The sequence below is a fragment of the Mesoplodon mirus genome (genome assembly GCF_964341445.2).
Source record: "Mesoplodon mirus genome assembly, contig: SUPER_3_unloc_1, whole genome shotgun sequence".
In the NCBI taxonomy this organism is placed as follows: domain Eukaryota; kingdom Metazoa; phylum Chordata; class Mammalia; order Artiodactyla; family Ziphiidae; genus Mesoplodon; species Mesoplodon mirus.
In genome coordinates this window covers 4,952,541-4,977,083 of record NW_028295818.1, presented here as the reverse complement: position 1 = coordinate 4,977,083, position 24,543 = coordinate 4,952,541, and the positions used below count along the sequence as shown (strand labels likewise).

Sequence of the window (24,543 nt, the reverse complement as noted above, 5' to 3'; positions counted from 1 at the left end):
GGAGTCGAATGACAAATGACAACCTGGGAAGGAGGTATGTTGCCCATAGGTTTTTTGTGAGAGCTTTTCCTGCTGAAGCTGTAAATGGGGGAATGGGTAAACAGGAGCCGAATGGAAAATGACAGCCTGGGAAGGAGGTTTGTTGTCCATAGTTTCAGTGTCTGAGCTCCTCCTTGCTGAACCCAGAAATGGGGGGCTTGTGGAAACAGGAGCCGAGTGGAAAATGAGAGCCTGGAAGGAAGTGTGTTGTCCATAGGTTCACTGCCTGAGCTTCTGCCTGCTGAAGCCACAAATGGCGGGCTGGGGAAAACCGGAGCCAAATGGAAATTGAAAGCCTGGGTAAGAGGTGTGTTTTCCATAGGTTCAGTGTCAGAGCTTCTGCCTGCTGAAGCCAGAAAAGGGGGGCTGGCGGAAACAGGAGAACAATGTAAGAAGACAGCCTGAGAAGGAGGTGTGTCGTCCATAGGTTCAGTGTCAGAGCTTTTGCCTGCTGAAGCCATAAATGGGGGGAAGGGTTGATCAGGAGCCATTGGAAAAGGCCCGCCTTGGAATGAAGTGTGTTTTCTATAGCTTCAGTGTCAAAGATTCGGCCTGCTGAAGCTGTAAATAGAGGGCTGGGGAAAATAGGAGCCAAATAGAAAATGACAGCCTGGGAAGGCGGTGTGGTGTCCATAAGTTCAGTGTCAGAGTTTCTGCCTCCTGAAGCTGTAAATGGGCAACTGGGGAAAACAGGATCCTAATGGAAAATGACAGCTTGGGAATGAGGTGTGTTGTCCGTAAGTTCAGTGTCAGTTCTTCTGCCTGCTGAAGCCCTAAATGGGTGGCTGGGGAAAAGAGGAGCTAGATGGAAAATGACAGCCTGGGAAGGAGGTGTGTTTTCCGTAGGTTCAGTGTCACAGCTTCTGCCTGCTGAAGCCGGAAATGGGGGCCTGGCGGAAACAGGAGAACAATGTAAGAAGCCAGCCTGAGAAGGAAGTGTGCTGTCCATAGGTTCAGTGTCAGAGCTTTTGCTTGCTGAAGCCGTAAATGGGGGGCTGTGGAAAACAGGAGACGACTGGAAAATGACAGCCTGGAAGTAGGTGTGGTGTCCATAAGTTCAGTGTCACAGCTACTGCCCTCGGAGCCATAAACGGGGGACTGGGGAAAACAGGAGTTGAATGAAAAATGACAACCTGGGTAGGCGGTATGTTGTCCATAGGTTCTTTGTCAGAACTTTTCCTGCTGAAGCCGTAAATGGGGGGCTGGGAAAACAGGAGCCGAATGGAAAATGACAGCCTGGGAAGGAGGTTTGTTGTCCATAGTTTCAGTGTCAGAGCTTCTGCCTGCTGAATCCGTAAAGGCAGGGCTGGTGAAAACAGGAGCCTAGTGGAAAATGATAGCCTGTGAAGGAGGTGTGTTGTCCATAGATTCAGTGTCAGAGCTTCTGCCTGCTGAAGCTGTAAATAAAGGGCTGGGGATAATAGGAGCCAAATAGAAAATGACATCCTGAGAAGGGGGTGTGGTGTCCATAATTTCAGTGTCAGAGCTTCTGCCTCCTGAAGCTGGAAATGGGTGGCTGGGGAAAACAGGACCCCAATGGAAAATGACAGCCTCCTAAGGAGGTGTGTTTTCCATAGGTTTAATGTCAGACCTTCTGCCTGCTGAAGCCTAAATGGGGGCCAGGGGAAAACAGGGGCCAAAGAGAAAATGACAGCCTGTGAAGGAGGTGTGGTGTTCACAGTTTCAGTGTCAGAGCTTCTGCCTTTTGCAGCTGTAAATGGGGCATTGGGAAAACAAGAGCCGAATGGAAAATGACAGCCTGGGAAGGAGGTGTGTTATCTATAGGTTCAGTGTCAAAGCTTCTGCCTGCTTAAGCCTTAAATGGGGGACTGGGAAAACCGGAGCCGAATGGAAAATGACAGCCTGAGAAGGATGTGTAGTGTCTCTAGGTTCAGCGTCAGAACTTCTGCCTGCTGAAGCCATAAATAGAGGGCTGGGGGAAGCAGGAGCCGAGTCGAAAATGACAGCCTGGCAAGGCGGTGTGGTGTGCCTAAGTTCAGTGTCAGAGTTTCTGCCTCCTGAAGTTGGAAATGGGGGGCTGGGGAAAACAGGAGCCCAATGATAATGACAGCCTGGGAAGGCAGTGTGTTGTCCATAGGTTCAGTGTCAGAGCTTCTGCCTGCTGTAGCCCTAAATTGGGGGCTGTGGAAAACACGGGCCCAATGTAAGAAGACAGCCTGGGAAGGAGGTGTGTTTTCCATAGGTTCACTGTCAGAACTTCTGCCTGCTGAAGCGGTAAATGGGGGGCTGGGGAAATCAGGAGCCGACTGGAAAATAACAGCCTGGAAGGAGGTGTGGTGTCCCTAGGTTCAGTGTCAAAGCTTCTGTTGGCTGAAGGCATAAATGTGGGACTGAGAAAACAGGAGTCGAATGAAAAATGACAACCTGGGAAGGAGGTATGTTGTCCATAGGTTCTTTGTCAGAGCTTTTTCTGCTGAAGCCGTAAATGGGGGGGCTGGGAAAACAGGAACACCAGGGGGAGAGGCCCTCTGCTGCCCATGAGTGGTCCCAAATATGGGCTGTGGTTTGGTTTGGGGGCCAAAAGGATGGTTAAAATTGGGGTGGCCTAGGGCACCATCGGCAGATGTGCGGTGATGGACACTCTTACCCCTGCAGGGTGCCTCTGCTCCACCCTGAAACCTGGGAGAGACCTAAAAATTACAGCTTGGGAAGAGGCTGTCGTGTCCATGTATAAATCAGAGTGTGCAGTAGACTGGAAGGTGAAACTTCCCGATGCCGTGGCCATGCTGGTGGAAGGGATTCCCATAGAACTTATTGGCCGCCCGGTTAAAATAGGGGGATTGATGGTAGGGACTGGAAGAGGGGTAAGTAAGTATAAAGGGGGGCTAGAATCTACACAAACAGGTGTTGGGGGTTCCTTTTCGTGGAATGGTGGCTGGAAGGAGAAAGCCTGGATGCTAGGAGGTGTGGGGAGTTCAGAAATAAGAGGTGTGTGGCTGTGACTGAATGAAAAGGTCCTTCATTCTTCTTTAGTGGAATTCCCAAAATGGGATCAGAAGCTGAAGGAGGAAGAGAATCAGCAGGACTGGCAGCTTAGGGACTGTGTATCTTGTTTCCTGATCAATATTAGGTGTTGGGGAAGGTGGAGGGGCAGACAGGATGAGGGACGTGGAATATAGGTCGGCCAAGGCGGTGGTAGCAGCAGGGACCTGCAAAGTGTGAGTGGCCGTGGGCAGGGAGTCTGCAGTGTGTGAGGCAGGTGGGGAGAGAGAAGGGGCAGGCTGAGGGGCACTGCAGTCTTCCTTGACCGTCCTTAATATGATTCAGGATCTTGTTCCACTGACAGTCAGTGTTCTTCTCCAAGGTGCCTGGGTTTTTGGCAGCAGCTAAGCGCAGAAGCTTAGGAGGGGACAGCTCACCTTGATCCCATGTCAGTGCCTCGATCCCTGATGGGAGTGACCTCAGCCCTGGCAGCGGCAGAAAAAGCGGCAGGGGAATCCCCCTTGCAGGGCCTACTGCTGGTAGATACCAGGGAAGAGGAGCTTTTTGATGGGATGCGTGAAGACTTTTCACGCTGCAGCTCCTTCCCAGCCATCAGTGAGCCTGGTGATTTGGGCTGGTGGTCTTCACCCAGCACTTCTTTTGTTGGCCTCTCCAGCAGCAGGGAGCAGCATGCGGTTGGGGCAGAGAACACCATGGCATGGGATGGGACCTTCACCTCCCTCTCCTTTGGGGAAGGAAGTGGGAGGTGACTGGATGGTACCAGATTCCTAACGTTGACTACCTGCTCAGGGCAGAAGTAGTATTTGGAGTACTCTGATAGCTATCCTAATAGATAACATTTTGTTCATTTCAATAGTTTTAATGAGAGAGCTGGGAACTAGGGACACACAGCATCAAGGTTTTTATAATGCATTTTGTAAGAGTTCTTTTTAAGTGTGTACAAATATAGAAAATATATGCACTCATATACACCTCTGTTGTTTTATTTAGCGCTTTACAAGAGCCCCTCAGTGAAGGGGTAGTAGCAGCTCTCAGTATCCTTCCTTTATGATGAACTTAATTTATGCAAAGTTACATCATAATTTATTTGTAACTGTGAAACTAGACTTAGTTATTGAGTAGACCCTCCCTAGAAACCTATGGCATTAATAAAACCAACAAAAATTTGTTCAATTTCCAATGATACACACACTACAGACTGAATTATGGGCCATCCATTTTAATGAAGGGAAGAAGTGCTGTAACAAATACAGAGCAAACGGAATATGAAGTTTTGTCCTCCATTAATATTAGTGACGGGTAAAGTGGGCTCCAACGCCTTCAAGGTAGCTGTAGACCATCATCTCTGTGTCATGGGCAGAGGGATGTTCAGCCAGGATGTCTTTCTCTGTCACTGAGAAAAATTTCCATAATATATAATGATACTTACTGAAACAGATATGGGGCATTTGGGTAATTAGGAATCCGTTAGCATATTTTTCTCTCTTCTCTTTTTCATATATGTCATCTTTTTCAGCAGATGTGTTTGGCTAATATTGGGAGGTAACACGAGTAAGAAAGGATATGATAAGATTCCTTAGACATTCTTGTTTCTTAAAAAAGAACTGCTTCCTTTCTCTGTTAGAAGTAATTTCATATTCAGATGGAAAGCATGGCTTCCCGAAGCTGTTAACATGTTCACTTAGTCTTGGATGTGACCAGTAGCACAGAACTCTGGTGGAACTCAGTAAGACTCCAAATGGTAGCAAGTCAGCATGTCATGGAAAGCACACCATAAGCAGGGTAAAAACTAGATGTGCAGGGGCAGCAGGAATGGTGGCAGGCACACATATTGCACGTGTCTCCTCTGCTCATGCGTACATTTTATCGTCCCATAAACGTTCCTTACAAAACGTAAGTTCAAAGATAAAATTATTAAGAATTTCAAGACAGCAGTAGCAGAGCATGAAACCAAGCAAGCGTGGGGCCTTCCTGAGCATTGTTCATGAGGGACGTGATAAACTGATAAAACAACCAAGGCTCTGAGATACCCACACCATGTCAGTGACAGAAGTCCAAGCTACAGATATTGAAGGAACCCTCAATGCCGCTCAGGTACCGAAAGCCCTGTCACTGAGAATGAACCAAAATATAAATTTGGGAGGATAATTTATGGACATTTAGGACTTTGGATTTTTAACCCACAATAACAAGAAAACTTCATTTCAAAAGAAAGTGTGAGGTCTTCAAGTTTGCTTTGGTTATTGAGGGTCCTTTGTGGTTACATATCAATTTTGGGGTCGTTTCTTCTATTTCTGCAAAAATAGGGGATTTTGATAGGCATTGTATTAAATCTGTAGATAGCTTTGTATAATATGGACATTTTAACAATAGTTCATGAACATGGGGTATCTTTCCATTTATTTATGTCTTCCTTAATTTCTTTCAATAATGCTGTAGTTTTTGTTTGTTTTTTTTTTTTTTTTTTTTTTTTGCGGTACGTGGGCCTCTCACTGTTGTGGCCTCTCCTGTTGTGGAGCACAGGCTCCGGACGCGCAGGCTCAGCGGCCATGGCTCACGGGCCCAGCCGCTCCGTGGCATGTGGGATCTTCCCGGACCGGGGCACAAACCCGTGTCCCCTGCATCGGCAGGTGGACTCTCAACCACTGCGCCACCAGGGAAGCCCAATGCTGTAGATTTCAGTGTACAAGTCTTTCATGTCTTTCGTTAAGCTTATTCCTAATTATTTTCTTCTTTTTGATGGTATTGTAAATGGAACTGTTCTCCTAATTTCTTTTTCAGATTGTTCATTGTTAATGTACAGAAATGCAAGTGATGTGTATATGTTGATTTCTTACTCTGCAAACTTTGCTAAGTTGTTTTATTCTAATAAATTTTTTGTGAAATATTTAGCATTTTCTATATCTTTTTCAATAGTTTCCCTTTCAGCCTAAGTGTATCCTTAAATCTAGGGGACATTATGACCTCCATCTGAGGCTTTCATCTTAATTATCAACTTATTCAGAGTCTTAGTTGGTTAATGTTCTCCTTATTGTTTGCCACTTTGGAGAATCCAACAAAATGTTCTACTCAAGGTGAGACCTCTTTTCTCTTCCACCTCTGAACCTGAATATCACTTATTACTTACTTCATTCTCTTAGAAGTTTAGCATTTGAAGTTTAAGTGGTGATCCTTCTTAAAAGAGGTCAATATGCTCACCGAATTCAAGACCTCTGGTGAGTTGTGTCAAGTGTATAGGAATCATATTGACTTCTTGGCTGTTAGCACCCCTGGAAACATTTCTAAAGTGGCATTTGAGCTTGATATTCAGGTTTATTGGACACCACATTAAAGAGGTTAACAGAATAAGAGTAGGCTGGTCTTTCCTAAAGCAGACTTTATTCAAGAGTGACCTTGTAGCCACGTGCATCAGGCTCATCCTCATTGAGTCACTGAGAGCCCTCAACCCCCCTAAACTGTAAACTCCTTATAGACAAGAATTATATTTTATAGCTGTTGTTCCCCTTCCCTATGCCTAAACATGCCTGAAATAGAAGGTGCCTCTACGAACAGGTGTTGCTTTATTTTAAACTACATTAAGTACATGTATATGTTCATTTCCCTCTGGGAAAGGAGGCTGCATTCCACAGGATTCAAATATCAAGCCTTTAAACTTCTTTGAACCCATAGATATATAAGTAGTTGCATAACTATCCTCCCTCTATACAACTCTAAGATGATCATATCAAAGTATGGTCATTAATTGTTTTTAATTGCAAACAGATAATAAAGCAAAAGGAACTTATTCCACCAAAGTAAAGGCCAAAGTTCGAAAAGACAAATTAATATGGGATTTGTTACTATTTAATTAGTAAAGAACACTGACAAGAAATATCACAGTGCTGGTTGCTATTATCATCTTTTCATTTTCCATTACAGTTGTTTATATTATCTTCATGGAGTTTCACTGAAGTTATCAAGGTTTTTGAATAGTCAAATTAAAAACCAAAATCCCTTGAAATGCCAATACAAAGAAAAATGAGTCAGAACATGAAAAAATGCTTTAGACAAGTTGACAACACATATTCTTTGCTCATTTCTCTTTTTGAGAGAAGTTCCTTTTTATTCGCACCCACATGTACAAGACACTGAATAAAATACAACCCCATCACTCGATGGTGATAAAAAAAGGAAAGACAAGCTGTTTCCAGAAAATTCCTCTATTTATTCCTAGTATCTTGTTGCATCTGGCAAAAAAGAGCATTTTGAAATATTCTCTGAAGTTTTGTATTTTATAATTTGCTTATTTATCTCAATTTAAACATTAAAAACACATGAGAAATATTTTGACATTTGGCATTTGACTATTCCTATCTATTTCCTTAATGTTTCCTTTGCCTCCTATGATGATCTTTTGGGATAGACAGCACATACCGCTCTCATACTCCCCAGACTCTACAGCCCCATACACATGCAAAATAGCTTGTGGGGATGTGTTAACATACACTTGGTTGAGGCAGGAAGGCTGTAGAATACATCGTTTATACACCTCAACATTTTAAGTGTTTTTGGAAAGTAACCCTAGTTTGAGTGCAAATTCCATCGATTTATCAAATGCATTTCAGGTATACCTAGATATGTCCAGTCAAATGGAAAGGCTATATTACTGGGAGACTATTTACATGAGCAAGTGAAAAGAAATCAGTGGAAGAATATATTATAACCAAGAGTCAGATATAATAGGTCAATCAAATAGAATGTAGATCCCAGAAGCATATCCACACATATAAGGACAATTGAATTTTCAACAGAGGTTCAAAGCCAATTTAGAGGAGAAAGGATAGTCTTTTTGACAAATGATGCTGGAAGCATGTAGTACACGGATATTGTGCATAGATAGCCATATGCAAAATTATGACCTCTGATCCCTACTTCACACCATATAAAGAATTAACTAAATGTAGATGAAAACATGAATCTCTAAAACATGGACAGAATCTTTTTGACCTTGAGTTAAGTGAAGATTTCCTACAGATGATACCAGAAACAAGATCCATAAAGGAAAAAAAGTGATAAATTGGGTTTCATCTTTGGAAGCCATTATTAATAAAAGCCACAGGTTGGAAAAAATATTTACAAATTATATACATGAAAAGACTTGTATCTCTAACACATATAGAACTCTCAAAACTCAGTAATTAGAAAAAATTTTAAAAATTAACAGTATGGGTAAAAATATTTTAAAAGAGATCCTGCCAAGGAGGTGTACGGATGCAAATAAGCACAGGAAGTTGCTCACTGTAATCAATTATTAGCTAAATGAAAGTGAAAGCCCCAGGAGATACCACTACATTCCTATTGAATGTCTAAAATTAGAAAAGTCCAACCACACCACTTATTGGTGAGGCAGTGTAGGAACTGGAAGTCTTTTACACTGCCAGTGGGAAGGAAGGTGTCATAGTCACTTCAGTCAACAGTTTGGCTGTTTCTTTATAAGTTGAACATACACCTACCGTATGATCCAGCCTTTCTGCACCTAGATATTTATGCAAGAAAAATGAAAGTATATGTTCATACAAAGACTTGTACATGGATCATCATAGCATCTTTATTTTTAATAGACAGAATTGTAACAACCTCAAGCACGCATCAACAGGCGAATGAATAAACGTACTGTGGTATCCTCATACAGTGAAACACTACTCAGCAAAACAAAGTGATAAACTATTGATAGCCACAAAAATATGAATTACTCTCAAAATGATTACATTGAGTAAAAGAAGCCAGATAAAAGAGTCCTCACTGTGTGAATCCCTTTATATAAATTTCTAGAAAAATGCAAACACATCTATAACGATAGAAAGCATATCAGTGGCCATTTGGGGATGTGGAGGGGTGGAATGTGAGGGGGGAAAAGGGGCTTTATGAATGAGGCATAAAAACACTTGCAAGTGATGGATATGTTCGTTTTCTTGATTGTGTTGGCAGTTCCATGGGTATATGCATAGTTCAGAACTTAAATTGTGTTCTTTAAGTATGTGCAGTGTACCGTGTGTCCGTTATATTTAACAGAGCCATTAAAAAAGGCTAAGAACAGACGTTTGTCTCGACAAATGTAGCAAAGAACAGAAAAGTCAAGTACAGTATGATCTCTGTCCATTGAATTTTCCTATACTTTATTTCCCTCAAAAAATATATCCCAGTTCTTAAAAGAGATGGGACTCTTAATAAAAGGTAAAAACAAAACAAAACAAAACAAAACAAAAACCGGCAAAGCCATCAGCAGGGTGAGCTCCAGCTACTTTTCAATTGTGAGACACTAGGTGCACGGTGCAGACATGCCAGGATGTTTGTTCTTCCTGCACAATATTTTAGAGAGGAAATTAAACCACCCCTGTTAAATGCCTGCAAGTGACGGCCAGAGTGGAGTTTGGAGAATGATGGCTGTGATCTTTAATATGGTTGTGCCTTTGTAAAGACTCTCACTCAGAATTTCCAGGGTAATTTTGGAGTCAACTTGTTTTTGTTTTTTGGATGATATATATGTCTTAACTCACCTCAAGAATATATACACGTAGACTTGAAGTTAGGGACCAGCTGGTATAAATTTGTGTGGTTATCTCCTGACCTTACCTTGTAGCTTCCTTTTGTTCCTTGATTGTAGTTAAGCTTCATCTTCCCTCAAGGCCTTTGTATTTGCTGTTCCCATGTCTTGGAAATAATATTTACAGAAAAATTGTCCATAAATGATTCCTTTCTATTTGGCACTCATCTCTTAAAGATATTTTTTCCTTGATTGTCCTACGAGCCTAACTCAGTCCCAATTTATCAGATTACCTTACTTCTTTCACAGAATAATAATAAAAACAAATATTATCTTTGGTGTCTCTTTGTATTTAGATGAACTTCTTCCCAAAGAACTCAAGCCCCGCAGTGACAGAGGTTGTTACTTTTCTTATCTCTTATTCTGTGTCTTAGAACTGTGTCTGGCATGTAGTAATCACTTGAGGTCTGTTGACTGGGTAAAGAAGATGTGAGTAGATGAACAGATTTGGAGTTATTTGAGGTCGTGCTTAATGACGGCTGGTGTTGGTGATTCAAATTGTAGGTTTTAGAGTTGGAAGTGATCTTGCTGGTCTCACAGCTACAGCAAAACTCTCCCTACTGTAACATCCCTGACAGACGATCAAGTCTGAGCTTGAATAACTGTATATGGAAGACCCTAACCAGGGCACCCTCCTAGTTCTCTTCAAGCAGATCACAACTTTCCATGGGAGTTTGCTCCCAGTTATTCAGCTGTAATTAGGAGAAAACGGTTTGACTTACCCACAATCATCTTCTCATTCTCCCTGTTCTAGTTCCTAGAGAATAGACAGGAAGAGTTTCCTCTAAATTACATCCTTTGGATTTGCATTCTTGCTTGTACCAAAATAAACACCATGCTATGGCAAAATTCCCCTTGATTGTCTGCCACTTATTGCTACATTGCTTGTTAGTGTTTAGAAATAATTTGTCTTAATGTTCCACATTATAACTGATGGAGTACCTAAATAAAAGAGCTCTCAGTGTTATGTCAGAAGCAATCATACAGATATTTTAACTTACCCTTTTCATGTATTTAATGCTGATGCTGTGTGGAATTGAGCAATAGAGTCACCACATTATTGCCATTGATGAAAAAACATATTTATGGTGAAATTTTTGGTAACTTTGAAAGCTTTACCTGATGCGGAAATTGTCAGCTACATCTTAGAGCTCTGAGCATTTCTCAAAAAGCTGTGATACGAAACATCTCTGCCTTTTCTTGTATTTCTGTTATGTTCAACCACTTCACAAAAAGCATTCTTCATATTCCTGAAATAATGATGGGCTTAGTTGAGATTCTTTTGGGACCTAAGGGACCCACATGTGTTCATAATAGTGTTGAGTTACACAGAGCCTGGATGTTTGGCTCCAGACTGAAAGCCCCATGGAGTCGCTTTTTCACATCTGTTTACCAGTGTGTATGAATGGGAGAAAACCAAAGTTCTGGTTCATTTGATCAAGGTGAGCCAAAGTCCTTTTACTTTTGCTGTGACAAACAGGTAAAGAGGTGTAAAATATCTGAAACCAGCCACTTAGGGTTTGGTAGAATGCTTAGAGAATATACAACAAAAAGAAAAACAAGTGAGTACTGCTGGCAAACTGTTTCAAGGACAGCTAACGAAATAATAATAATAGTAACAACAATAGTAAGGTTGATTTTAAAAGACTTAAGAGTGGCATAGATTCCTAACCACTCTACATGTATTAACTCCATGCCACAGCTTTGTAGAATGGGTGAGGTTATTAACCCCTTGTTTTTTAAAAAGGAAGTGAAACAAAGAAGAAACACTCCTGAAGTCCCACCACTAATAAGTGGTAAAGCTGGGGGAAAAAGATCCAGGCAAATTAATTTCAGAGTTAGTGGTCTTAACCAGTAGGTTATGTCCCACAGGTAATATTTGCACGTTTTGAAATCACTTTTCAAATACTATTTCTACCCCTAAAGTACACAGGGAATACCCAGAGAAATTGGCATTATAATTATTGTTATTTCTTTGCCAATAATCTGTTAACTTTTGGCAGTTCAGTATCCTTCCCCAACTTCTTAAAAATTCAGCCAACAATCCCAAAAAAATAAGGGCTAGTGAAAATAAATGTCTTCTAAATCCAGTTCAAGAGAGCAACTAAAACCTAAGGCCCCCAAGGATGTAAAAGAGAAAGCAAAAGAAAAGAAGAGACAAGAAGCCCAAACCCAATGATTAAGCTCCACGTTGTTAGGTAAAGGGGCACTTAACTAATGCTTCTTTAACACCTTGTGCACAGAGACATGGCTCTACAGAAGCCAAGGAGTCTCCCTTTCATCACTGATTCATGGTATGCTTCTGGCAGGGTCACTTCCTTCTTTGAGCCTCAAAGCTTTTCATGAATATAATGAGGGAATTAGAACAAAGTGAGCTCTCACAAGCCAGCTCTCATGTTCTCTCGTGGTACCTGTGAGTCTAGGTAAGTGCTGAATGTCGTTAACATGACAGGTTATATTTTTCTTAACCATTTTTCTTCTCCTGATTTTTATGTAATTTCTAATACATAGTAGAATACTAGAAAAGAAAAAATACCAAACTGAAAAGTAACTGATACACTAACTTTCCATTCTCATTTCACTGCCAATTCAGCCAAAAGCCATCTGTAGAATTCTGATGCAGACCATGAAAACACACTCTAATTGTTCCAAAGTCTTTGCCATACTTGGTAGTCCTGTGATTTCCATTGGCAGAACTATCTTGGACTGTCATCTGCAAATCAATGAAAAAGAAATTAAGTAATAGGAATTCATATCAATGGTATTGGAGAAAGAAATCCTTGAAGTTATCTTATTGTGTGAACCTTCATCCATGTACAAAATCGACAAGAAAAGTTAAGCTTTAAAGGCAACATATTCCCATGAATAGAAGGGAGAACATAACACAAACAATATACAATGCTGAAATTATGTACATGCACATATATACAAGTGGTCTTGAAATATATTCCAGGATATTAATTGGATTAAGTTTTGGGGCACTAAAGCATTTTTTCTCATAGAGAACATTATTCTTTAAGACACATACAGACACACACATATCTGCCCTGCTGGCCTCTCATAGTTTCAGTTGATTCCAATCATTTCCCCATATATTTATTCTCAGATTAATGATTTTTGAACAAGTGTTCATCTCTTTAGAAATACCTGTGCCATGACCGCAGAGTGCTCAGATTTTTTTTGGCATTTGGTGGCATATGATGGGGAAAATGATGAGTTGTGTGACAGGAGAGGTACAAGGTGAACCTTAGAGTAAGTAAGACTTTGTGCATAGTTCTTAATCCCAAAAGGAAAAGAGAAGGATAGCAACAGCAGTCATTGGAATAAAGGACCTCTCAGATGAATCAGCATTAGGATAATTCATTGGTTACTGACTGTCCAGTCATTTTACGTTATAAAGTATTCCTGAGTGACTGCATCATTTTATGAAAGGATCTACCTAACTATAGCTATGTCTTGCTGGAATTAGTTTAGATGGCAATAATGTGCATAGAGAATGGCAATTCTGAATTCATGTCTTCCCAAAATTGAAGACACTCATTAAGGTACAAGTTTACCCAACACCAAAAATGATTTATCCATACTATACTAACTGAGACTGTGTCTTACCATTCTTGTTTGTTAAAGGAGATAACAAGGCTAACTTTTAGTAGAGTAATAGCAGTATACTTAGAAAATGCTTTCAGGTTAAGTTTTGTAAGCAAAGTTCAGTGTTCACCCACCAAAAGCAAATCAGCTCATTTAATATTGCAGGAAATGCCTTCATACTTTTTCATTGCCACTAAAGGAATTGAAAACACCTGTTGGATATATTCCCTCCTAGAATGTCATTTGTACACTTATTCCTAATAGGACCTGTTATTTTAAAAGCAAACTCCTATTATACAGCGCAGAATAGATACTCAGTATTTTTAGTGATCACATGGTTTGGGGTTCTAAGATTTGGGCTCAGACTTGCATTTCAAGCATTGCAATCTGGGCTTGTTAAATGATTTCCTTGCAACCAGGAAAAGTTGTTTATCTGAATCTAGAGCCCAATTAAGTAAATGTGATAGTGGTGATAGTGGTTGATGAAGCAGACTAGCATAGCAGCTAGGGCAATTATGGACAAGTTCCTTTCAACCTCTCTGTGCCTCAGTGTCTTCCTCTGAAACTGAGTTTCTTCATCAATGGTGATAAATACTGGTACCAATCTGACAGACTTATTGGAAGAAATGAAGGAGTTCACAAATTTCCTAAAGGCTTAATGTTTAGCTTGTCGTTACTAAATGCTGGTAATTAGTAGTAAAACAATATCCCTCTATTATTTATTATATCAAAATAATAATGATAAGGGCCTGTAATTTTATTTATTTATTTATTTAGTTTTGTTTTTTGCGGTACACAGGCCTCTAGCTGTTGTGGCCTCTCCCATTGCGGAGCAAAGGCTCCGGACGGCAGGGGCAGCGGCCATGGCTCACGGGCCCAGCTGCTCCGTGGCATGTGGGATCTTCCCGGACCGGAACACGAACCCGTGTCCCCTGCATCGGCAGGCAGACTCTCAACCACTGAGCCACCAGGGAAGCCCAGGGCCTGTTATTTTAGTAGTTCTATTTTTTGGTCATATAGTTTAGACTAACACATATTGTTTAAATGTGAAACCAAGAAGAAAAACAGTTTTGTTTCTTAAACCTGGTCAAGGCACCCAAATCACCTAATTCAGAAATGTTTCTAATTTGGCATCTGCTTTGAATCTGTCACATCCAGAGAAAGTTTATTGTCTCAGAAAGTGACAGCCTTGTATTTGTGTAGCATAGAAAAGAAGATACAAGCTAGATAAGATACATATACCCCTTATCCTAGTCATGCCACATAGAGTGCAAAACTATTCCTGCTGGGTTCAAACATTGTGATCCAGAGCCTGCCATTGCCTATTATCAGGAGCAGCAAAGGGTAAGAACCGTATGTGTTTTCCCTTAAGTTGTTCTACAACACAGATACTGTCAATCAGCGTCTGATACTACCCTCCCCATGGACAAACTTCTGTGCTCTTTTGAGCATGCTCAGATGGAGTCTACCATCAGTGTGGTGGGAGTTCACTTCGCTTCAAGTGTGTCCACGTTGAAGGGTGAAATTAACATATACTAACGAAATTGTGGCTGTCCAAACTAGGAAAATAGTTAAAGAATCAGGACAGGAAGAATCAGGCAAATACTCATTTGGCATCAACCCAATAAAAAAGCTTCTTGGTGAGAAAATAGTTGCCAAAGATGAAAACCCAGAATAGTGCTACTTTAGCCTAACCACAGTGTCAAAGCAAATAACACACATACACAAAACGCAAAAGGAAGCCCTCTTCACACTAATGCCCCAAAGTCCTTTATGGGTCTTCAAATTGAGCAGGTATGTTGGTTGATTACTTGGGTAATTTCTCTGAAAATATTGTCAGTCATCACACTTGTGTCTCTGTGTATGTATTACTCCTTGGTATACGTGTATATAATTTACATATGTATGTATCATATATATCCTCACATTTGAGTACAGATAATAGTTTAAGCCCATAGGTGATAATAAAAATGGTTTAACAAAGATGATGTATTACTTATAACTAGTGTATCTGGTAAAAATCTCTGTTTGAAGATCCTTCAAAAGACCAGAGATTATTAAAAATAAGAGATTAAAACTGACTCTAAAAGCCTCAATTTTAGACAGTGAGTTTAGGTTCCCTAATACCTGGATTTACGTCCAGAGCTGGGATCTTGACACCCACATCTAACTTATTTGCAGATCGGAAATCTGGCCTGGCTATATTACTTCCATTCTTCCATATGAAACTGGTCTTACCCTCTGTGCTGATGTGAGCCATAAACTGCTCCGAATGGAAACTGCTTATGATTTAATATCACACACTCGTGAAAAAGCCAGAGGAGAAGATGCAAAAGAGAAATTCTTAAAAAATTAGTTGGGTCATCTGTTCTTACAAAGTATGTCTGCTTTTTGGAAACCTATCCAATCACTTTGACTTTTTTTCATTAGAGATGTTCCTAGGGTTTTTGAATGATTAAATGTAGACATTCAGAAGTAGAAATAGCATGAAAATGGCAAGAATCACTGGATAATTTTTCTCATCTGGTTGTACAGCATGGGAGAGGAACATGTGTCAGTTGTAAACTCTGAGGCTCTTGTGAGGCCTACTGTTAACTCAGTTGTTGGCTCTGAACGCTCACTTGCACTCAAGAGAGTACGCATCTTCCAAATTTCTCTTTTCCTTTCTCTGTCTAGCTATTTTTAAAAATTGGTGCTTAATTACAATCTACTAGAAAATTTCCATTCGAAGGAAGCTTTTATTTTTAATCTCCCTCTACACCAGAAATCTTAAATTGATAAGAGGATGTTTTGGCTAAGTAACCTTAAATCCAATCTTTAAGAAGAGCAAAGTTGGAAGACTCGCACTTTCTAATTTCAAACCTTATTATGAAGCTACAGTAACCGAGACAGTGTGACGCTGGTGTAAGTATAGACCTAAAACTCAGTGAAACAGAATAGGGAATCCATGAATTAACCCTCACTTTTATAGTCAGTTGACTTGAACAAGGGTATGGAGATAATTCAATCAGGGAAAGAACAGTCTTTACAACAAGTATTGCTGGGATAGCTGGATATTCACCTGCCCCTTCATCACAGGATACACAAAATTAACTCAAATTCACTAAAAAATTAACTCAAAATAGACCTAACTAAAAGAGGTAAAAATATAAAATTCTTAGAAGAAAACATAAGAGTAAATTTTGACTTTGAGTTAGGCATAAACCTTATTAGATAAGACACCAAAAGCACAAGTAATGCCCAAAGAAACAAATAAATTGGACTTAACCAAATAAAATGTTTGTTCTTTAAGGTATACTGTCAAGAAAGTGAAAAGACAACTGGCAGAACAGGGGGAAATACTTGCAAATCACATGTAGTAAATAATTTGTATCTACATACATAAGGAATATTTACAACTCAATAAAAGAAACTCAACTTTAAAAAATGGGCAAAGGATCTGAATAGACATTTCTCCAAATAAAATATACAAATGGCCAATAATCACATGAGAAGATGCTCAACATCATTAGCCATGAGGGAAATGCAAATTAAAGCCACAATGAAATGCCACTTCCTATCTACTAGGATTGCTAAAATTTAAAAAGGAAGATGTTAACAACTGTTGGCAAGGATGTGTAAAAATTGAAACCAACCATTATACACTGCTGGTATATGTATGGCCTCTTTGGGAAACAGTCTGGCATTTCCTCAATGTGCTAAATATAGGATTACCATACGACCCAGCAATTCCACTCCAGCTTATATACCCAAGAGAAATGAAAACATATCCACCACAATTGGTATATGAATGTCCACAACATCACTATTCATAATAGCTTGAGCATAAACAACCCAAATGTTCATTAACTGGTAAACGGATAAACACAAATGTGGTATATCTATACAATGATATATTATTTGTCAATAAACTGGAATGAAGTAGCAATACATGCTACAGCATGAATGAACCCTGAAAATATTATGCTAAGTGAAAGAAGCCAGTCAGGGAAGATCACATATTATTTGACTCAATTTATATGAAATGTGATGAGTAGGCAAATGCATAGGGACACTAAGTAAACTAGTGGTGGTTTAAGGACTGGGGGAATTGGGTGGAAACAAGGAGTGACTGCTCATGGTTCAGGTGTTTCTTCTTTGGGTGATGAAAATATTCTAAAATCGCGTTATGATTGCATTACTCGGTAAGTATACTAAAAAACATTGGACTGCACACTTAAATGGGTGAATTGCATGTTATGTGAATTAATCTTAACAAAGCTATATATATCCTGCAATTACCTGTAGGATTTTAAACCACTTCTTTCTTACATGGTTTCATGCAATAACGTCAGGAATAATACCACATATTACATTTATTCCACAGGTATGACAACAGAACCTATAGGGTGGATGGTATTACTTGGGAGAAGTCTCCCAGCTCTACATTTACAAGATCGGATGGCAGTGAAACCTCCTTTGTAGACTATTACAGGGAGTTATGAAATTTTATTTCTTCAAACATATTTGTCTTAAAATTTTTCATGTTATACAATTAAGTATATTTCTCAAGTCTTAGTTAGACACATATATATGTATTTGTATATATTCTCCTTTTGGGGTATTATAGCGTGGCTTATATCTGTTATCCATGTATTCAGTGTTTTGTGTATAGGGTAATGTCACATAATTAGAATGGCTCCAAGATGGCCCTCCCTGTCAGGCTTAGAAGTGGCTATGGATGTTTTGACCATGTAGATGGATTGTTAGGTAGAAATAAAATATGGTAAGACTTCAGAAATGAGAACTTTATGTAGGAGTTTCAGCCCTACAGAACTTGGTTCAAAAAGGAGAAAAAATGACCAGTTACAATCTGAGATGATGTCTGTTATGTGCTAAATCTCATAATTCATGGATTCCTCTATTTATTTATTTATATTTGCCTGTGTTGGGTCTCCGTTGCTGTGCGCGGGCTTTCTCTAGTTTCGGCGAGTAGGGACTACACTTCATTGTGGTGCGCGGGCTTCTCATTGTGGTGGCTTAGTTGCTCTGCGACATGTGGGGTCTTCCCGGACCACCGAACGAACCCGTGTCCCCTGCATTGGCAGGCGGATTGTTAACCACTGTGCCACCAGGGAAGTCCCTCCTCTATTTTTTTAATTTTTAATTTTTAATTTTTTTTTTTTTGCGGTACGCGGGCCTCTCACTGTTGTGGCCTCTCCCATTGCAGAGCACAGGCTCTGGACACGCAGGCTCAGCAGCCATGGCTCACGGGCCTAGCCGCTCCACAGCATGTGGGATCTTCCCACACCAGGTCATGAACCCATGTCCCCTGCATCGGCAGGCAGACTCTCAACCACTGCACCACCAGGGAAGCCCTCCCTCCTCTATTTTTAATTTGAGTGCTCACAAATAAACTCAGGCCAGTTGGTGAGGTTGGTTTTCTAGCTTTAGCAGATGAGAGAAAGGTAATTGAAGGAATGGCAGATATTTGTGGCAAATGGAAAGAACTTATAGATGGATGCTTTTTTTTAAGAAAGCTTGTATTATACTGGGAGTCAAAACATAGCTACTTGGAACAATTGCAGGTACATAACCCTCTGACATCCCTTCAAGGGAGGGTTATTATGACATTATCCTCATTTGTGTTCCACACTTATTACTTGTTCATTCAATCCCAAAAGCATTTAGTGAGTGCCTATTGTATATCTTGGGTATACATTAGTAAGACTATTTAGTTCTCAGCTCTTAAGGCACTTGCATTCTCATGGCAGACAGAGAGATGACAAACGAGAAGAAAACTATTCTAATAGTTATAAGGGATATGGAGATAATTAAAATTGGGTGGTACTATGGAGAACATCTGGTGGCTATTAGTCTGCAAGGTCATGGATATCTTCTCTGTGAAGCTGATATGTAAATGGCAGCAAGGAGCGAGCTAGGTACGGATGAGGGAGAAGAGGTAGAACAAAGGCACTATTTTTGGGGTGGGCATGGTGTACCCAGAGCCCAAACTAGGCTGGAGTGTTCTCTAGAGAAGTAAATTGGATTTTATTGTCAAATCATATTATGTAGGGCTTCCCTGGTGGTGCAATGGTTGAGAGTCTGCCTGCCGATGCAGGGGACACGGGTTTGTGCCCCGGTCCGGGGAAGATCCCACATGCCACGGAGCGGCTGGGCCCGTGAGCCATGGACACTGAGCCTGTGCATCCGGAGCCTGTGCTCCGCAATGGGAGAGGCCACAACAGTGAGAGGCCCGCATACAGAAAAAAAAATCATATTATGTAGATATTTGTAAGATTTCTGTCTAATATACAGAGAATGGGCTGTACGGGGGTAAAAATGGAGGCAGGAAAACCAGTGAGGAGGTTATTAAATCAGTTGACTTAAGTGATGATGGTGGCCTGGAGCAGGATGGGAGAAGTGGGTGAAAATGGAGAGGACATAGTGAAGGCTTGGTTGTAATAAGTGTAATAAGATTGTTCTGGGATGAGATAGGCACAGATGGAATTGCAACCTGAAATATCAGTAAGTTAATTTTAAAAGGTTTATTTCTGGCTTGAATAAAGTCTAATGAGAGTCAGGGAGACTCAGTGATCTCATCTGTTACCATTTTGTGGCTCTACCATCTCAACAAGAGGACTCCAAGGTTGTCATGTTAGAAGAAAAGAGGTAGAAGCAGCATACTGGCTCTTAGGTCCCTTAGACTGAAAGTGATAGGCTAATGCACTACTTTCACTCATATTTCTTTGTTAAAATTCAGTCCTATAGCCTGAACCTACCTAAGTGGACACTCTTTTCTTTCGTGTACAGATGTGGTGAGTTCAGTATCATCTCTCTGCCAAAGGGGGTAAAAAAAGTATGCTCTTTGGGCATGCTGATGAGTCTGGAGTCCCACGGTGTAAAGCCTGGAGTTTTCATTTTGGGAATTATTAGCTCTTACCTAGTCTTGGATTTTGATATGCAGTCACCTAGGCAGAATATATAGATGACCAAGAGAATGTAATATTTCAGGAAAGAAAGATATGCGTCTCTGTAGAATGTTAAGATGAGGTTAAATGAGAGCGTATACATATGCCCCAATTCACCAAACTGTACACATTATGGGCAGATTTTTGTATACCAATTATACCTCAATAGAGCTGGGGGAAAAATACACAGTGAAGAGTATATTGAGTTTCATAGCATGGAGTTCACTGCCAAGAGCAAATTGTGTAATGGTGGGCATTGAAGTCCAGGTGGAGGGTACTGAAGGAAAAATTTAGCAATGTTTGCATAGAAGGGAAGAGAAATGCTATGTAGATGAAGGATTTTTTTAAGTCAGAGAATACTACAGTGTGTGTTTATCCTGGTATAACTAGAGAAGGAGAAATTGTTAATACGGAAGGCAAGATAAATGAGGGGTAATGATAGGAACAAAATCCCTGAAGGAAAGAAGAGGTTAGAATCCATAGCTGTAGTAGAGATTACAGACCCTTTTCTGGAGCAGGACACATCCTCCATAGTAATCAGAGGGCAAGAAGAACATACATATGTGTAGAGAGAAGGCAAACACTGGGCAGAATATAAGTGTATTCCTGTCTGAATCCTCAGACATTCACTTCTCAGTGAGTATGAAGCAAGACCATTGGCTGAGTTAGTTGATGGGCAGCGATGAGGGAGATGTATAGCAGATTTGAGAAGAGATGAGAAAGTGTGAAATGCTGGTTTTTTGAACGGGTAGGAAGCATAACTAGGGAATCTGAACAGAACACCCCTTTTAGATTGTGGCAGACTAACTCTAGAACCAGTCAGCAGGGTTTGGTTGTTGGTTGCATGGGCAGAACAGACAGCTGGGTTTTACCAGGGTTTGAGACTTGCCAACGTAGCATGATCAAGGCATAGTGAAGGAATGAATGGCATTTGTGAGGACGTGATTGTGACAGGCTATGGAATGCAAGCTGGGGAAGTAAGGGAGGTGAGGCTGTGAGAGAGTTAAGGACCTCTCTCCTTCTCAGTTTATGTGTGCTGATTCCTCCACCTAGGCTGATGTTTGCTTGTTCATCCTACAAATTTTATCTCAAAGATCTTTGATTAAGAAGAGCCGTTCTGGGTCCATCCATGTTGCTGCTAATGGCATTATTTCATTCTTTTTTCTGACTGAGTAATATTCACTTGTGTGTGTGTGTGTGTATACACCACAACTTCTTTATCCATTCATCTGTCGATGGACATATGATTTACTTATATGTGCAATCTAAAATATGACACAAATGAACATATCTATGAAACAAACAGACTCACAGGTACAGAGAATAGACTTGTGGTTTCCAAGTGGGAGGGAGTCGGGGAGGGAAAGATTGGGAGTTTAGGATTAGCAGATGCAAACTATTATATATAGGATGGAACAACAACAAAGTCCTACTGCATAGCACAGGGAACTATATTCAATATCCTGTGATAAACCATAATGGAAAAGAATATGAAAAAGAATATACATATGTATAACTGAGTCACTTTGCTATATAGCACAAATTAACACAGTATTGTAAATCAACAATACTTCATAATTTTTTTTAAAAAAGAGCCATTCTGGATATCCCAACAGTACCCCTCCCTCCCATGCATACACTGACCTGCAACATCAGGCCTCTGTGAGGTCACCCTTTTCTGTTATGTACTTGTATTTCATAACACTTATCCCAATTTGTAATTATATATTTGGGTTATTTTTATAAATCTCTCCCCTCCCCAATAGACTATGAGTTTCATAGGACTAGGAGAGCTATGATTCTGCTCTTTGCAATACATATCTCTTATACCTTACACCATGACTGACACATAGTAGTTCATACACATAGGTTGTAATAGATAATTCATGCATGTTAGAATCAGAGAGTAGTGGAATTAGTAATAATTTGAGAGAGTGTGTCACATTAAGGCAAACTACCTTCTCAGCATGTGTTGATATATAGAGTCTTACATGTAAACATAAGAAAATGGTTCCAGCAGATTTACTTGAGTGAAATGGATGTGCTGAAATATTTGAATGACTAGGGTAGTCTCAGGATGCCCTGGTAGGAGCTGAGTCTCATAAGAGTCTCATAATGAGATCTGGGAAAAACTGCTGAATTCATAGATGAGGCATTAGAAAGTAGGCACAATCCTACCTTTCAAATAATGGAAATAGGGACAACAGGACTGATTTGTTTTTTGGACCTAAAACAATAGACTGCAGGTTTCTTCTTCAGCAAAGATGGGTTTATTTGGGATCAGTGGAGAATTGCAATTTGGGGTCTGCAACCCTGGTGAGCCATGTGCAAGTCCCACTTGAGGAGGACAGGAGAACCCTTTCATAGAAGAGAAAAGAAAGTTGGAAGGGCTTTAGTAAACAAAGAGACCATGGCTTTTCATTGGCCAAGGTCTTGCCTGGGAAGAAGAGAAGTCTTTCTTCTTCCTGTTGGGCTCTGCTATCATGGCAGGGTATGAGAGAGCTCCCCCTCTGGTCTCCTGACTCTATTTAATTGAGGTTTGTTTATTTTTTTATTTTTATTTTTATTTATTTTTTATATTTTTTTACAAATTTAATCAGTTATACATATACATATGTTCCCATATCCCCTCCCTTTTGCATCTCCCTCCCACCCTCCCTAGAGGTTTGTTTATTTTTTACAAAAGCTATAAGAAATGGGAAGTGTGATTTCTAAAGTTCTCTATAGGAGGAAGAGCATGTCCAAAGGCTTTGATAAACTGGGTGATAGGAGCTGTGGATGAAGCTTAAAATGATGCCATGATTCTACATGCATGTATATACCTGCACAAGTGCCCTCCTTAAAGAAGGGTCTAGGACAAGGAAATAGGGGGTGAATCTTAGCTGCCTTCAAATAACTACAGTGCTTGAAGGAAAAAATATATAATCTGCAACAATAGCATGAGAATTAATAGTAGCCACCCAGCTTGAAAAGAAAAGAGCCATGAAACCTCGATTTGAAGTCTTCTTGCCCAAAGTTGGAACTCCTTTTGAAGCTCTCAGATGCTTAAATGACAGATGATACCAGAATTCATGTGGTTAACTTATTGATGAGGACCTTGCTAATAAGCAGCTTAGGAAGATCTACAAAGAATCTCCACTTTGTGTTGGGGAGTAAAGTCACTCTGTTGTACAAGAATTTGCTGCCTTAGGGATAGGAACTTCTGTATGTGATGTCTTAGAAGATGCCTTTCCCTACTGGAAGCAGAGACTAAGGGTTTAGGGGAAATAAAGTAAGAGGAATGTTGGGAATAGATCTGGAATTGCCACTCTAAAAAGTTGCCAGGTTTTTTTGTCCCCCATTAGTAGAGGAATCCTCTTGAAAATTCTCAATATGTTTTAGAAACTTTCAAGGCATTACTGTGGTGAGAAAAACATACTACACAAGTCTCACCCATCTACATCTATAATAAAAAGGGTAGCACAATGATTCCATTATGTTTTGTGGGTGTTCTACTCTCCTTGGCCATCTATGTTTATAAGTGATCCCTGGGACATCAAATTAAGAGAATATTAAGAGTGTTTTGGAGGCTTTCTTAAACTGGGGGAAACAATATCACCACACCTCTAGGCCTCCATTTGTGATCCGAAAATGCACTTTTGTACCTATTTATTTGATGTTACTAAGGTTTTGCTAATAGGCATGCCAGTGTTCGTTTTTCTGTTGAACAGCACTGTGGTACAGTGGTCACTACCTTAAATCAGCCACTTTTGATCACCAAGGGCAAATGGAAAATGAGCCGACAGGACACACTCCATCAACCTATAATGCTGGTTCCTGAGCTATGCCACCTGACAGGTACTGTGGATTTATACCATTTTCATAAAAGAGAGCCCTTCTTTAAAGTCACCAATATTACTTTACAGGATTTTCACAAGACTCCACATGACCCAGACTTGCTCTCTCTGATTTTCTTCTTCTTCCGGATACAACAGTTAAGTTTTCTCTAATAGAAATCTATTCTTGCTAGTTTGGAGTGTTATCTTTCGGATTTTTTTTTTTAAGGCTTAACGGATGACCTGCATAAAGACTACAGAATGATGAGAGAGTAGTCCACCTATATGAGGATGGATCCAGGTAGAAGGCAGCATAAATTGCTAACATTCATGGATGCTTTAAGGGAGTAAGTGCGTGGCAATTCCCTGGCTGTCCAGTGGTTAGGACTCCATGCTTTCACTGCTGAGGGCCTGGGCTCAATCCCTGGTCAGGAAACTAAGATCCTGCAAGCTGCACAGGGTAAGTGCTACTTTTCTGTGTGTGTGAAGTGGAGACCTGTGTGGATCACTTGGCATCTCAGATTCTTCAATTAAAAAGTGACAGTTGGGGCTTCCCTGGTGGCACAGTGGTTGAGAGTCCGCCTGCCGATGTGGGGGACACGGT

General features: G+C 40.3%; 1 pseudogene across 1 annotated transcript in view; it reads left to right on the top strand.

The window, feature by feature from the left end:
- Positions 1 to 3,428: 3,428 nt before the first annotated feature.
- Positions 3,429 to 24,543, top strand: part of LOC309801620 (piwi-like protein 3) — a 34,870-nt pseudogene continuing 13,755 nt past the window's right edge. The window contains exons 1-5 of the transcript in view: positions 3,429 to 3,748; positions 15,356 to 15,552; positions 17,541 to 17,652; positions 23,835 to 23,961; positions 24,169 to 24,286. The product of the transcript in view is annotated as a piwi-like protein 3 (transcript). The remainder of the gene's footprint in view (positions 3,749 to 15,355; positions 15,553 to 17,540; positions 17,653 to 23,834; positions 23,962 to 24,168; positions 24,287 to 24,543) is intronic.